This window comes from Eleutherodactylus coqui, chromosome 4, assembly GCF_035609145.1.
Source record: "Eleutherodactylus coqui strain aEleCoq1 chromosome 4, aEleCoq1.hap1, whole genome shotgun sequence".
NCBI classification, from domain to species: domain Eukaryota; kingdom Metazoa; phylum Chordata; class Amphibia; order Anura; family Eleutherodactylidae; genus Eleutherodactylus; species Eleutherodactylus coqui.
The window spans coordinates 32,491,638-32,505,166 of NC_089840.1; the positions used below are offsets into that span (position 1 = coordinate 32,491,638).

Genomic DNA, 13,529 nt, shown 5'->3' on the forward strand with positions numbered 1-13,529 from the left:
TCCAAGCAGTGATGGAAACAGGCGAATGAGTAGAGCGCACTTTTGCCTGTTCGTTGTGGCGATCTGTGGGGGTCTCGGCACCCGGACCTCAGCGATCAAAACTTTTGACATGTCACTGTGACGTGTCAAAAGTTTGTAAAAAGGTTATTTTCCCTTTAATTGTCAGTTTGAAGTTTGCTGAACTGTGTATTTTATGTATTACGTTATGTTCACATCTGCGCCAAATTCTTACTCAACGCCTCTGGCGCACATCTGTCCAGCAATCCCAGCATGCTGCACTATTTTGTCTAGAAATGAGCCGGAGGGCTAGACAGAAGCCGGACGGACCCCATTATAATAAAATGGGTTCTAGCGGCGCCGTTTGTTTCCATGATCGGACAGATTCGGTATTCCAATGGCGACCTGAGCAGAGCCGACAGAGTCAGGTTAACATTTCCTACATCTTGAATAGTAGTAGAGCAGCTCCCTGCAATCACAGACAGCACTGTCATTTCTCACTGTTGTATTACAAACTCCACTCTGCTAGATCCACACAGCAGTCATGTACAGGAGGAGCAGAGCTATAATTCAGAAAACTTGCCCAAGATAATCAAATAGGATGACCGACAATAAGTAATGTTGTGCCAGATGACAAACTCAGCTCTGCTACATACAAGACTGGCGGATGTGTTAGGAATGGACAATCACTACCAGTGGCAGTGGGGGGTTTCTTGGGTTATAAAAGTGTAAGGCTAGGTTCGTAGTGTTTGTGAACCCGTCTGTGGTTTCCGTCCCGGGGTTCCATCTGCAATGCTGAAAATGGGATCCAGACGGAACTGTAGGCTGTGAAGACGAGGAGCGGAGCTGGAGCGCGTTTCATGCCGGGCTTACGATGACATCTGCCTCAGCTCTGCACCAACAAGTTACGTGTTCGCAGGACAAATACAGATGTACGCAGCGCCACACTGACTGGCACAGCGCTCCAGGGCTTTATCGTAACGCGCTTTAGCTATGTGCAAAGCCCTGCGCATCGCCCAGCAGCCACAGACTACAGAAGCATAGGGTGCTGAACGAGCGTACGGTGCATTATACAAACTGCTGTGTTGCGCTGCATGATGGTTTTGCGCCAAATACATCTTTATTTCCCCATATGGAGGTTTCTTTATTAGTCGCTTACATACAATCCATAGGTGATCAGAGGAGAGGTGCATTACAGAGCATCTATAGGTGATCCGAGATGCACTACAAAGAATCTATAGGTGATCCGAGGTGCGTTACAAAGCATCTATAGGTGATCCGAGGTGCATAAGTAAAAAGGCTCTCACACACGTGTTTTTGGAAGGGGGGGGGGGGGGTTGCAGCACATCACATGCGTATCTCCTGCACTGGAGCACGCAGTAAGTACGCAATAAAATTGCATATTTGCTGCGTACCGAAAATCCCCATACACTATCTTGGCATGTATAATGCATAACACGCATCAAAATAGTGCATGCCGCAACCTTCGTTGGATGTGCATTTCGTGCCCGATGTGCGAGAGGCACAATTGAAAAAGTCAAAGTGAAGATTGCTGCTGTGTATTATGCGCGAAAAACCCGCGAATGTAATATGTGGTTGTATATGCTCGTGGGAGAGAGCCCTAAAGCATCTATAGGGGGTCAGATGAGAGGCGCATTATAAAGCATCTATAATAGGGGGTCAGATGAGAGGCGCATTATAAAGCATCTATAATAGAGGGTCAGATGAGACGCGCATTATAAAGCGTCTATAATAGGGTGTCAGATGAGAGGCGCTTTATTAAGCATCTATAGGTGCATTCTAAAAGTAACAATCGGTGAAGCAGCACGCCGCCTGACGTTGCGGTGTTAGACGCGACGCTCCGGTGGGGATTTTTCGGCACTTTTCAGTCAGATGTCTTCAGGCTAAAAGCTTGTTACATCGAAAACAAACTCTGAAGCGCCTCATTTGTGACGGTCGCGCTGTCCGCACATCTCCGCAGTTCAGATCCTTTCCCTCAAACAAGTAAAACGCGTTCCTGGTAACACTGGAATAACCGGGGTTCGGGTAAAGGGCCATTGACACAGGCCAATTATTGCGCAAAATTAGTTCAAACGAACTTAAAACATGCGCTAATAGTTACATCTAAACACAAAGCCATCATTTATTTTTGTTTGTCGCTCACTTTCAACCAGCGTAAAACAAATGCTGGTTCGCTCACTTCTCGCTGTGTCGAAACGCTCCCCGCTTTACACAGAACGTGAAGCGCTGAGCAAGAAGTGAGCGATACTTTAGCGGTGATCTAACGGTCTTGAGCGCTAACTAGCGGTGATGTCACCCGCTCGCGCAGTCAAAGCTGCGTAAATGAAGACGTTAGCAGCGGATTACAGGTGTAAAAGAAAGATGGCGTCAGGCCGTATGTAACGCAAGAGGAGGGATCGCGCCATAGTGTAATTATAGAGGGATAAGTTGATGGGCTTCATATAGGGGCAGATGCCCACCAAGTGCCCACATTAGTATCGCACGCCAGTGTGATGCCAGGAGTGTATCAACAGCCGGCATAAAGACAGTCAGAGCGTTGAGCTTTATATAAAGGGAAGGGCTGAGCGCGGCCAACCCTATACTTATATCTTACGTAACCGCGTATATAGCGATGCCCTACCATACAACTGACAATTAGTGACCTAGTAACAGCGAGGACGGCCAAGTCCTTCCAGTTTCCATGCGTCAATCCCCGTGGCGCTCATCACAGACGCTATAAGTGGCAGCCTGGATTTCGTTAATGGATTCCGTGGGAAATTAGCTTCCTGGCTCGTGTCCTGCAAAGTTCTCTGATCACCCCCATTCCTGATGGAAAGACCCCGAGACTAGACGTACAACTGGGGGATTTTTGTATACGTTGTTAGACCAAAGCGGGCGAATAGGCGGCCAAAAACATTTAAATAAAACTTTATAGATTGTAGCAGTTTTATATGAACCGTAAACAGCTCTAATTGTAAATTAGCATGGATGACGATCGGTGGCCGTCTCGTAGTGCTTGTGTCGTACTAGAGAGACCTAAAGCTTTCCAGAGGGTGCAGAACTACAAGTCTCAGCAAGCTGAGCTTGTTTATTTACTTGACAGACACGAGGAAATCAGCACCAAAATCCGCAACATTTCCGAATCAAAATCCGAACCGCTGAAGCAGACTTGGGCCCAGATCCGCAGCAGACCGCACTCCTTGTACTGAAAGGGTTAAATCCGCTGTGGATTCGCACCACAATCCACAACATTGGTGCGAATTGTGATGTGGACTTTGGCGTGGATTCTGCACTACGGACGCGTTGGTCCACATGGGGACATTTACAGGAGCAGCAAGTCTCATTCAGGTTGTGGGAAAAAAATCGGCTGCGAAAATTGACGTTTGGAGCGGATTTTGTCAAAATCTGCACCAAATGATGATTTTGCGCAGCAGATCTGCCCGGGGGCACATACCCTAATGGTACCTACTCACAGGTGAGCGCAATATCGAGCCAAGAAACTCCTCCTGATACGTCGCTCGGCAACCCGCATTTTACCCGGGTATGTGAGGCGTTTTTCGGGCAAAAACGCTACCCATTACTTCAGTCAAGTAGCGATCCTCCACTGTGGCTTCCAGTCGCGTTGGAGGATGGGCAAGTGTTTCCAATGGGAAACCTCACATCACACGCCGCGTGATGCGTTTTACTGTCCCATTGAAAACAATGGCCGACACGTTCTGAGGAACGCGAGAACACAGGACATGCAGCGACTTTTTCCCGCATCCCTCACGTATACGATTCCATAGAAAAGAATTTGGTTCATATTCGTGCGAGAGGTGTGCGTCTTGGCCGTGTGCAAGGGTATGTGTACACAGTGGAAAATCTGCACCGAAATCTGCATCAGTTACACGTCAAAAATTAATGGCGCTGATTTTGGCGCAGATCCGCACCTCATTTCACCCTTACAGTACGAGGGGTAAAGTCTGCTGCGGATTCCATCGCAGTAGAAATGAGGCAGACTGGATTGCGCAGTGGAAGATCCGCGCCATTTTCTGCTACATATGAGCGAATCTGAAGGCAGCTTTCACTTGTGTGTAGTATCCATAATGTGCGTAAACGCACCTCTAAGGCCTCATGTCCACGGGGAAAATCAGATCCGCTGCAGATTCTCCATGGAGAATCTGCAGCGGGTCCCTCCTGCCCCGCGGACATGAGCGCTGAAAATAGCAATTTAAAAGCATTTACCTTTCCGTAGCGGGCGGCGAAGCTCTGCTCTTCCTCACGGCCGGATCTTCATTTTCGGCCGGCGGATGAATTCCTGACGCCGGCGGCACGTCGCCGGCACGTCGTCGACGTGCCGCGCGCATGCGCCGGGCACATCCGCCGAGCCGAAGCAAGGGAGATGCGGCCGTGAGGAAGAGAAGAGCTTCGCGGTCCGCTGCGGGTGAGTAAATGCTTTAAATTCCTATTTTAGGTCTCCCGCGGATCCGGACGGCTTCCATAGGCTTCAATAGAAGCCCGCGGGAGCCGTCCCCGCGGGAGACCCGCATGAAAATGGAGCATGGTCCAGATTTTTTCATGCTCCATTTTTTTTTAAATGCCTTTTATTGACGATCCGCGGGTATTTATCTACCCGCGGGTGGTCAATGCATCCCTATGGGGTGCGGATCCGCGCGCAGGAGATCCGCTGCGGATTTTAAATCACATTTTGCCCGTGGACATGAGCCCTTTGTGTTCCGGCCCGAACGCAGGTCTACTGGCCCAAATTCAGAGCCCCATGATGGATTGAGCTCGGGTCAGTAGACCCAAAGTTGGGCCGGGACATCCATCTGTATTAGGGGCACATGTGCAAAGGGTCTGTCCACGGACTACGGAAGCAGTGTGGTCCTGGTGTGCCGCCATACTATGCTCTGCCATGTGCTGCACGGTCAGAGCTATTCAGAATATCTTCGTAGATGCGGCATCTGATCATTTCCGGATTTCTACGTCTCTGTACGCAATACTGCCATTCGCAGGTACAGTAAGGCCCGTGCACTGGTATAATTTGCAGATTGTATGGACCGATGCTACAATGCGCAAAAGTTTGTGTAGCATTGCAAAGACGACATGGAAGTCTGGAACTCTCCTGTTGGAGGACTACAAGCCCCAGCATGCAGTGAAAGCACACCCATGTATCCCACTCTGATGACACACGCTTCATCGTGTAGATCCGCAGATTTATGGTACTTCACTCACTCAGTGACGTGTAATATTAACCCTCTGCTTGTACATCAGGCGTCACAGACCAGGCCCGGCACCACTGGAGCTCACAATCTAATTGCCTTTCAGGAACCAATGTTATACAAGAGACGACCCTTCATATACAGGGTGGGCCACGAAAAAGTTGCCCGGCACCACACGCCTATGAAGGCCATCTAATAGAAAATCTGTCCTGGTTGCCCCTAATAACCAATCACAGTGCAGCTTTCATTTTACCTCAACAGTGTAAGAGATTAAAGCTGCGCTGTGATTGGTTGCTATAGGCAACAAGGGCAGATTTTCTATTGGAAAAGTAGGCCGCCACCTATGAAGGCTGTCTAATAAAAAAAAAAAATCTGTCCTGGTTGCCCGTAGCAATGAGTCGCAGAGCAGCTTTCATGTCCTACACTGTTGAGGTAAAACGAAAGCTGCGCTGTGATTGGTTGCTATGGGCAACAAGGACAGATTTTCTATTAGACAGCCTGCATAGGTGGTGGCCTACTTTTCCGTGGTCACCCTGCACTATATATAGCAGCCATCTTCTGTGAGACAACCACCCCTCTAGAAGAACATTTTTTTAACAAAATTTTGGATAATTGCTTCGAAGCTTCCCTGCATTAGGGAGTTGCCAGTTGTGCGATTGTGACATGACAGATGCTGGGTTTCAAAATGGACCTATAGGCAAATATTAAGAACCTGGTTGTTGCCCAGAGCCGGCCGTCTCCAGTGTCCTCTATTGTGAAAGGGAATGGGACATTTTTGGCCCAGAGCCACACTTTTTGAGGTTATTCCACCGACCCCACAACATAGGGTATATATTTACAGGGTTATTACAGGGTCTTCCCGCTGCGACCCCTCAGAACTGACATTTAATGACTCAGATACAGAAATCTCATATAAATGGAGACAAAACGCAAAACATTTGCTGCACCACATCAAAAATATTTCCGCCCCTCAGAGGTGTCAGTGTGACCCCCTTTGTCACGGGACGCACATGGCGCCTGTAGTGAAGTCCCCGCCATACACATAGCGTATTCCGACTAACTGCTGCAATGGCTTCTGGGAGGCCACAGATCATGGTGGGTGGTAAGAGGGACATGTAGACTAAATCCCTCCAGAGAAAGCATCAGGAGGCTTATGGCTCCGGCCCACGGACGGATATTTGCTGTGGAATTCGCCGCGGGCCTCCGCACCGCGGATCCGCAGCACATAGTACCCATAGCATGCTATGAGAAATTGATTCCTTCCTCCACACTTACAGAAACCAATTGCAGAGGGAAAAAAAAAAAAACGCAGCCTGCTCCATTTTTTGTGGATTCCGCGTGGACAGCTTCCATTAAAAAGTCAATGAAAGGTCACAGATTCTGAGTCACGCAGAAGCAGTAGTTTTACAAAACAAAACAAAAAACCCTGTACTGCGCACGTCCAACGGCGAGCCGTGCGGAGCATCCGCAGTACAGAAAAAAAGGGAACTAGCGCGGACGCCACTACGCGATTCGCATGCAGAATCCAGCTCTGCATTGTGCTGGGGGCCTTACCGTGCGGGGAATGTGGAGGCCATGGAGGACTTCACAAGCAGCGCGGCCAATCCATCTGTTTGGTTGTCGTCTACTGAGCGCACTTCTGACTTCATTGTGAAACTTGCACGAACGCGCTGCGCTGTTTGCACGCTTACTGGCGGACGGATGGTTTTTGCTTAGAGATGCAACCTTTTCCCGAAATTGGAACAATGCTTACGAATTATGCACCAAAATTTGTTCAAAAGTGACATTGCACACTAATAATAGAGTGGTGGACGTAAATATCCAGGACGCAAAACGCTGAACTGGCTTCATCGGCAGCCATTTGGTCTCATATCCCCCTAGCGACGACTACAGAAGAATAAAACATTTTGGGTCTCAATTAGCAAAAATAGGCTAACAGTAAGACTGTCCTTGTTGCCCAAATGAAAGCTGCGCTGTGATTGGCTGCTGTGAGCATCAAGGACCGTCTTACTGTTAGATGGTTTTGCTAAATGTACATTTTGAGTTTCTGTTTCCATTGATATCAGATTTCTGGGGGGGCTCAAATTGGAAAAACCCAAATTATCGTTGGGCGACCAACTGCTGGGACCGCAGACATCAGAGCCCCCCCTAGTGCATGTAGGGTGGTACGTGTAAACGGACATCCACTACATTCACTTCTATGAGGCTACGGTTGGGTTCACACGGGGCGGATTTCCAGCGGAATGTCCGCAGTGGACGTTAGACTGTATACCAGCCACAGGAGCGGAGACAGCAGTAAAACTGACATGCCGCGGATTTAAATTTCGCGCCGCAAGCCAATTTCCGCACGGGTTATGTCAGCTGCTTGTGTAACGAGATTTTCAGAATCTCGTCCACTTTGCTGCTACTGTAAATGCCACGAAATTTCCGTGCAAAGGGTTTGCATGAAAATTCTACTGCAATTCCGCTCCACGTGCATCCTACCTAAAGGAGGTAGCCGAGTGCTGATCATGCTACCTGGAGCGATGGTAACACATCTGCACAGCTGCTCCATTCAGTTACGGGACTCTGGGTGCGCCATTCTTGTGATCGCTAATGATCCCAACAGTTACATCCCAGAGATAATATAATTTATCCCCATTCTGCTGGATAGCCGATACACGATTTTGGTGGGTCAAGTCCCATTTATACGTAACAATTGTCGCACGCAATTCAGAATAAAAAGTGCGAGGTTAACAGTTACGTCTAAACGCCAACCATCGCACACTTTTTGTTGGTTTTTCTGCACTGTCTCAGTCTGCATAATCATCTTCGGCCGCTCGCTCACTTCTTGTTACGTTGAAGAACTCCCCGCTCAATGTTTTATATAGGAATGTGAGCGCTGAGCGAGAAGTGAACGATTCACAACGACGACCTGCCAAGCGTTAACTGCGAACTAATTAGCGGTGACATTCCTCCTTCACACGCTTGTTTAAATGACAATCGGCTCATGTAAAAAGGGGCATAACCCCATCAGGAAGGTTTAGGGCTAATGCCCACGGACGGATTATCACTGCAGAATTCACGGTCAGACTCCCGTCGCGAATTCCACAGAAATATCAGTCCATAGATATGCTGCGGTAAACGATTCTCCCGTGCCCACAAGCGCAAATCAACTACGATTTTCCACTTGCGGGGGAGAATCGTAGCCTGTTCTATTCTAAGTGGAAAATTGCACTGATGGCTTCCATTGCAGTCAATGGAAGCAGCCGTCCCGCGATACTTCCGCTGTGAGCGCAGTCTTTAATTGTCACTCCACATAGTTGCTGAGCCGCATGAACGACTGTTTGCTTTTTGTTCAATTTTGTGATTGGCAAACGAATTGTTGGGAGAATTTACACAAAAAAATATCGTTCCTCAACCAGTTAGGGGCATGAGGTTCGTTGGCGGGCAAGGATTTGAAGTTTCCATCCCTTCCCAACACATGTTCATTGGTTGCAGAGTCCAATAAACGTACATACGTGCAGGAAACCTTTGCGTGAACACTCGCTGGTGGGAGAGGCCACAGCACTAGGCACTCCATTGGAAGCCAAGCCAACTAAACCGTAGCAGCAAGTGTGCCTTCGAAGACCAAAACCGGCCAAACACTGTAGGAGGGTGTTCTTTGGGAGACCAGAAGGGACTGTTCAGTTGCAGATCATTTGCACGTATTTATGTGTTTTTAGGAACCAATTTAAGTGGAAGGGCAAAATGTTCAAAAAAGTTGGGAGCCAATCAGCATTCAGTGGGAGGTGTCCGCCAAACAAGAGCTCACCTCCCTACCAAGTTGTTGGCTAGTCGTTGAAAGACATTGATTACCGGGTTTACGCTAGATGATAATGAATCAACTAGCGACTATTTTTTGGTGAGCTATAACAAAGCGACTAGCGAATGAATTGGTGGCCGTGTTTACACAGAACAGCTGTTGATTACCAAGCCGCTATCGAAACGATAGTTGTCCCCTACAAAGCCAACTCCGAGTCCTGTTCTATTACTCTTTATGTAGATCCCGCTCAACTCGGAGTGACCGCCGTACCGTCTAGTGTATAGAGCTAGAGGTAATAAAGCTACAAAGTACAATACGTACAACGTATAAGATGCCGGCAGCCGGTGATCGGGATGGGGGCTGCAGGGTCGAGTGTTTCTAACTTTTTTCATTCTGCACTTCTTGGGATATTAGAGTCTCTTGACTTCTGTTGACCCCTCATACAAGAGCCAGAGGGACTAGAAGGGACTATTTCCTATGAAGCAGATTAAAGTGTTATTAAAGGAGAGTTAAAAAGAAAAAAAAAAATCCCTATTTGCCGCTTCAGTTCCCCGGAGATGATGTGTACCAGAAACGAGAGTCAGCCAGCCGGCAGAGTATCAGAACATCCCTCAAAGCCCCACCAGCTGCACTTCAGATGTCTGGCAACTACTTTACAGAGGAAAACACTTTCTAATTTGTACTTCCACAATTCCCATGTACAGTCGGGTTCGGCCGAGCAAGATTTATCCAAAAAGGACTCAAAAACATGAAGAAATAAGATCGCAGCGGGACGCATCTGTCAGGGAAGTTCCTGGAAACTTCTTACCCATATAAGGCCTTTCAGAACCAATAAAATGTAATGCGCAGGATGATTCGCAACCATGCAACGCAGCGGCATCCGGAATACAAACTGGGATATATAGAGGGCAGCGTACATGCGCTCCTCGTCGCGCCATTCTACAGTTTATATGTAATGAATATTTCAAAAAATGAGTAGCTATGAACCCATTTGGCTTCTTCTGTTGTCCTGACTGCATTATAGTCTATTGCTGCAGTCACAGTTTTGATAGTTATCATTGGAAACCATCAGCATGCTTGTTGCCAGAAGCATCTTTAACGGCTTAGCAGAACGCAGTGGAAATGTTTTTCCAATTTCCTGGACTTGATTAAAAAAAAGGGGTTTTAAGGGCATTTACTATCAATGACTTATCAGGAAAGTCAAAACTCGTTGATCAGCGGAGATCAGCTGCTCGGGATCCCTGACGATCAGTTGATCCTGTGACCTATTGTCAATGCAGTGGGGGCCGGATGTCCTTATTGGGGCCGGAGCGCAAAGTATAATAGAAAATCTTCTCTTCCACTGAAATCATGGGGAGAGATGCCTTCTATTACACTTCTGGCTCCGATCCAGAGAATCAGCTGATTGGATGGATGCAAAGCAGCGGACCCCCTCAGATCAACTATTGACATATCTCGGGGATAGGTCATCAACAGTAAATGCCCAAAATACCCCTTCAAGACAAGTTACTGGATGGAAACTTCCAGGACAAATTCTGTGGAAAAACTGAACCAGTGAGGAATGTAGAGAGATTTCAGCTCTGAAGCCGGCTGCATTGTGACTGCAGCTGTGGAGTACAGTACAGACTGTAAATTCATGATTACTAGGGGATATATCAGAATCACTACCAGGGTAGGCTGCAGCAAACTTGACTTCCCAGTGTATACTGTGCATTGGTAGTGTGCTAGACTAGCAATGCCCTACAGCTGCTCTCTGATTGGCCAGCACTGCTCACGGGGGTCAGCACTGGCCAATCAGAGAGCAGCATGAAGTTCCCTGGACTACCAATGCATAGTGTGTATTAAAAAAGTTAGAAGATTGTGGTGACCAACTAGTAAAACCAAAAACCGGGCTCAGAAATGGGCTTAACCCTTTCCAATCCACTGTCTGATGTCTGAAGACATTCTGATTGAAGGCTAGTACAGCTCCGATGTCGGAAAACGTCCGGCAGGGTATTCTTACTGTACATTACCAGCCGCTCTGTTGGGGGCCTCTCCATCATATCCCATACCGCAGTACTGGCTCTAGCCAGCAGATGGCGCCATTGTATTATGGCAGAAAGAGAAAGCCCCCTAGCAAACCCTGAATCCAAAATTAGATTGCAAAGAATTACCCGAGGGATGAATAGTGGGTAATATAATCTGGTCCCAGGACAAAATTTTTGCCCTGGAACTGAAGGATGGCTTTAAGTCCCAGAAACCCCCTTTAACTGCATCGCTAGATAATTCTGCATTGAGGAGCCAGATGTCGGCCCATTAATATTCACAATTGGGAACTGCACTTTTCACCGGAGGAAAAAAAAAAACGGAGAGCACTTGTAGTTTGGAGGAGACGTCACTAGATGCGTGTCGGCACACCTGCCCGCTGTACAAGGTGTTTTTCCACAAACACAGACTTAATAGTTGATAAATGTTCAGAATGTACTGCCAAGATGTCATACTACAATGTACCAAACTCTCCGCACACCGCAACCAGCGAGCGGCCGTGCCAGGACTGTGCAGGCAGCCAATTCCTTCGCCACGTACAAGTGATAACACGACACACGCCCTCATCAATATTAGTTCAAGCAACAATAGGAGGGAACATTACCATTAAAAAGGTGTGTTACCCTACAGAAGTGGGGAAATTGCTTAAAGGGCTATTCCGGCCATCTAACATTTATCACCTATCCATGGAAGGCATGTTCAGAGTCCACAACCCCATTAATAATGAAGTGCCCCCTCTATACTAAATGCTGCGGCCTGGAGGTCCAGATCTAAAGACGCTGGAAACAAAGAGCTGACATCTTGCAATAAGGTGACTATTAACCCCTTCTGTGGCAGGTTTATTACCACCATATTATGGCAGGGAAATCTCTGGGGTTTGCTGAGCCGAGTATGCAGTAAAAACCACGAAAGATTTCAGATGGCACATCTGCACATTTCAGCACTAGAGCTGTCCACGGAAATCTTCCGGGGTTTAACTGCATGTCAGTGCAGCAAGCCCTGGAGATTTTCCGGGCATACCACTAAAGGGGTTAAAGGGAAGTGGTCACCAGGTTCACCGGGTAGCATGAAGCTGGTATAGGTATGAACATTGCTTCCATTGTGGCATTTCAGAATAAACACACTTTGAAGTCTGACTCGGAGCTGATCACTGATTCTGAGTCGCGAAGGCGGTCCGCATCGGCAGCTTTTCCCCATCCGCATCATGCAGACTGTCAACTCTCTCTCCTTTTGTGTATAGGGAGAGAGCTGTCAGTCCAGATTACGCAGGTGAGGAAAGGTCGGAACGGTCCAACCGCGTGACTCTGTGTTCCGTTCAAACTTCAAAGTCTGTTTATTCTGAAACGCTGCTGCGTTGGGGCAATGACATACCAGTAGAAGTTTCAGGCACCATTAACATAGTAACAGGTTCCCTTTAAAGGGGTCATTCCCCTTCTAGTTTGGCTGCAGGAAGCAGACAGCTCCATTCTTTGTACAGTGGCCCGGGTTGGTATTGCAGGATGAAGTGAATGATGAATTTTGAAGTGAATGATGAATTTTGAAGTGAATGGGAGTCAGCTTGCAGTATTAACCTGGGCCACTGTGTAATGTATGGAGCTGTCTGCTTCCTGCAGCAAAACAGCTAGCGTTCAAATGCAGTAATAGATCCAGGTTATAGAAAAAAGGTTAGCCATTTGTTTAAAGCTAAACCCATGTGATCATTTAAAAACTAAATGGGGCTGCGTCTACAAAAAAAAAAAAAAAAGATGACTTTTCGTCCATATGAAGTGCCTCATTTTTTGGCCTTTTTTTACTTACCTCCATTTCTTATCTATTTTCGCATAAAAAAGTGACGCTGCTTTCTGGTTTGTCTTTTTTTTTTCCCTGACATGCATGAAGATGGCGTCCATGTTTGGTCCATTGTTTCTGCATGCCATTGACTTGTATTGGTATGTGTTGTCAGCCAACTGGATGAGCGCAGCACATCCTGTCACTATTTCCCCATGTGGACGGTGAGTCCAGGCGGAGAAACAGCTGTGCGAATCTGCACATTGACCGCTACGGGTCTGTGTGTCGTGAGAGTTCAGTCATCGCGGACTGAAAATACGCCGGTGTGAATTAGCGCTAAAATGTACGTACGATTTTTCAGTCCTCAACCTTCCAGTAGCTGGAGTCTAATTACGGCAGGGAGTACTGTATTTTAGTAACTGCAGCGGCATGGCACACTGACGGAGGACTCCTACCGTGTAATGTGATGGTAGATCTGGGATCTCCATCGGTTCGGAGAATGAAGGGGATACAGCGGCGTTGGTGTGGTCACCGTTTTTGCCTGCGTAACAGCGAACACCCAGTTCTGTAAGTAATTGCAGTTGGCACGACTCACTTGGGGCTGCACTACCATCCCTGTACAGCAGGTGGCCAACAGCGAAGGGTACGCAGCACTACACCAACGCTACGTCTCTGGATCATTGGACATCTCAAAGCTCAGTTCCCCACCAATCACATAGCTGCGGCATATCCTAGTCTAGCGCCATTACTTTGCT

General features: G+C 47.7%; 2 protein-coding genes across 2 annotated transcripts in view; one reads left to right on the forward strand and one right to left on the reverse strand.

Moving 5' to 3' along the window:
- The window catches only part of CMSS1 (cms1 ribosomal small subunit homolog), a 262,721-nt gene that overhangs the window by 215,017 nt on the left and 34,175 nt on the right, over positions 1–13,529 (reverse strand). The window lies entirely within an intron of this gene.
- The window catches only part of LOC136625169 (filamin A-interacting protein 1-like), a 44,856-nt gene that overhangs the window by 1,435 nt on the left and 29,892 nt on the right, over positions 1–13,529 (forward strand). The gene's annotated exons all lie outside the window — the stretch shown is intronic.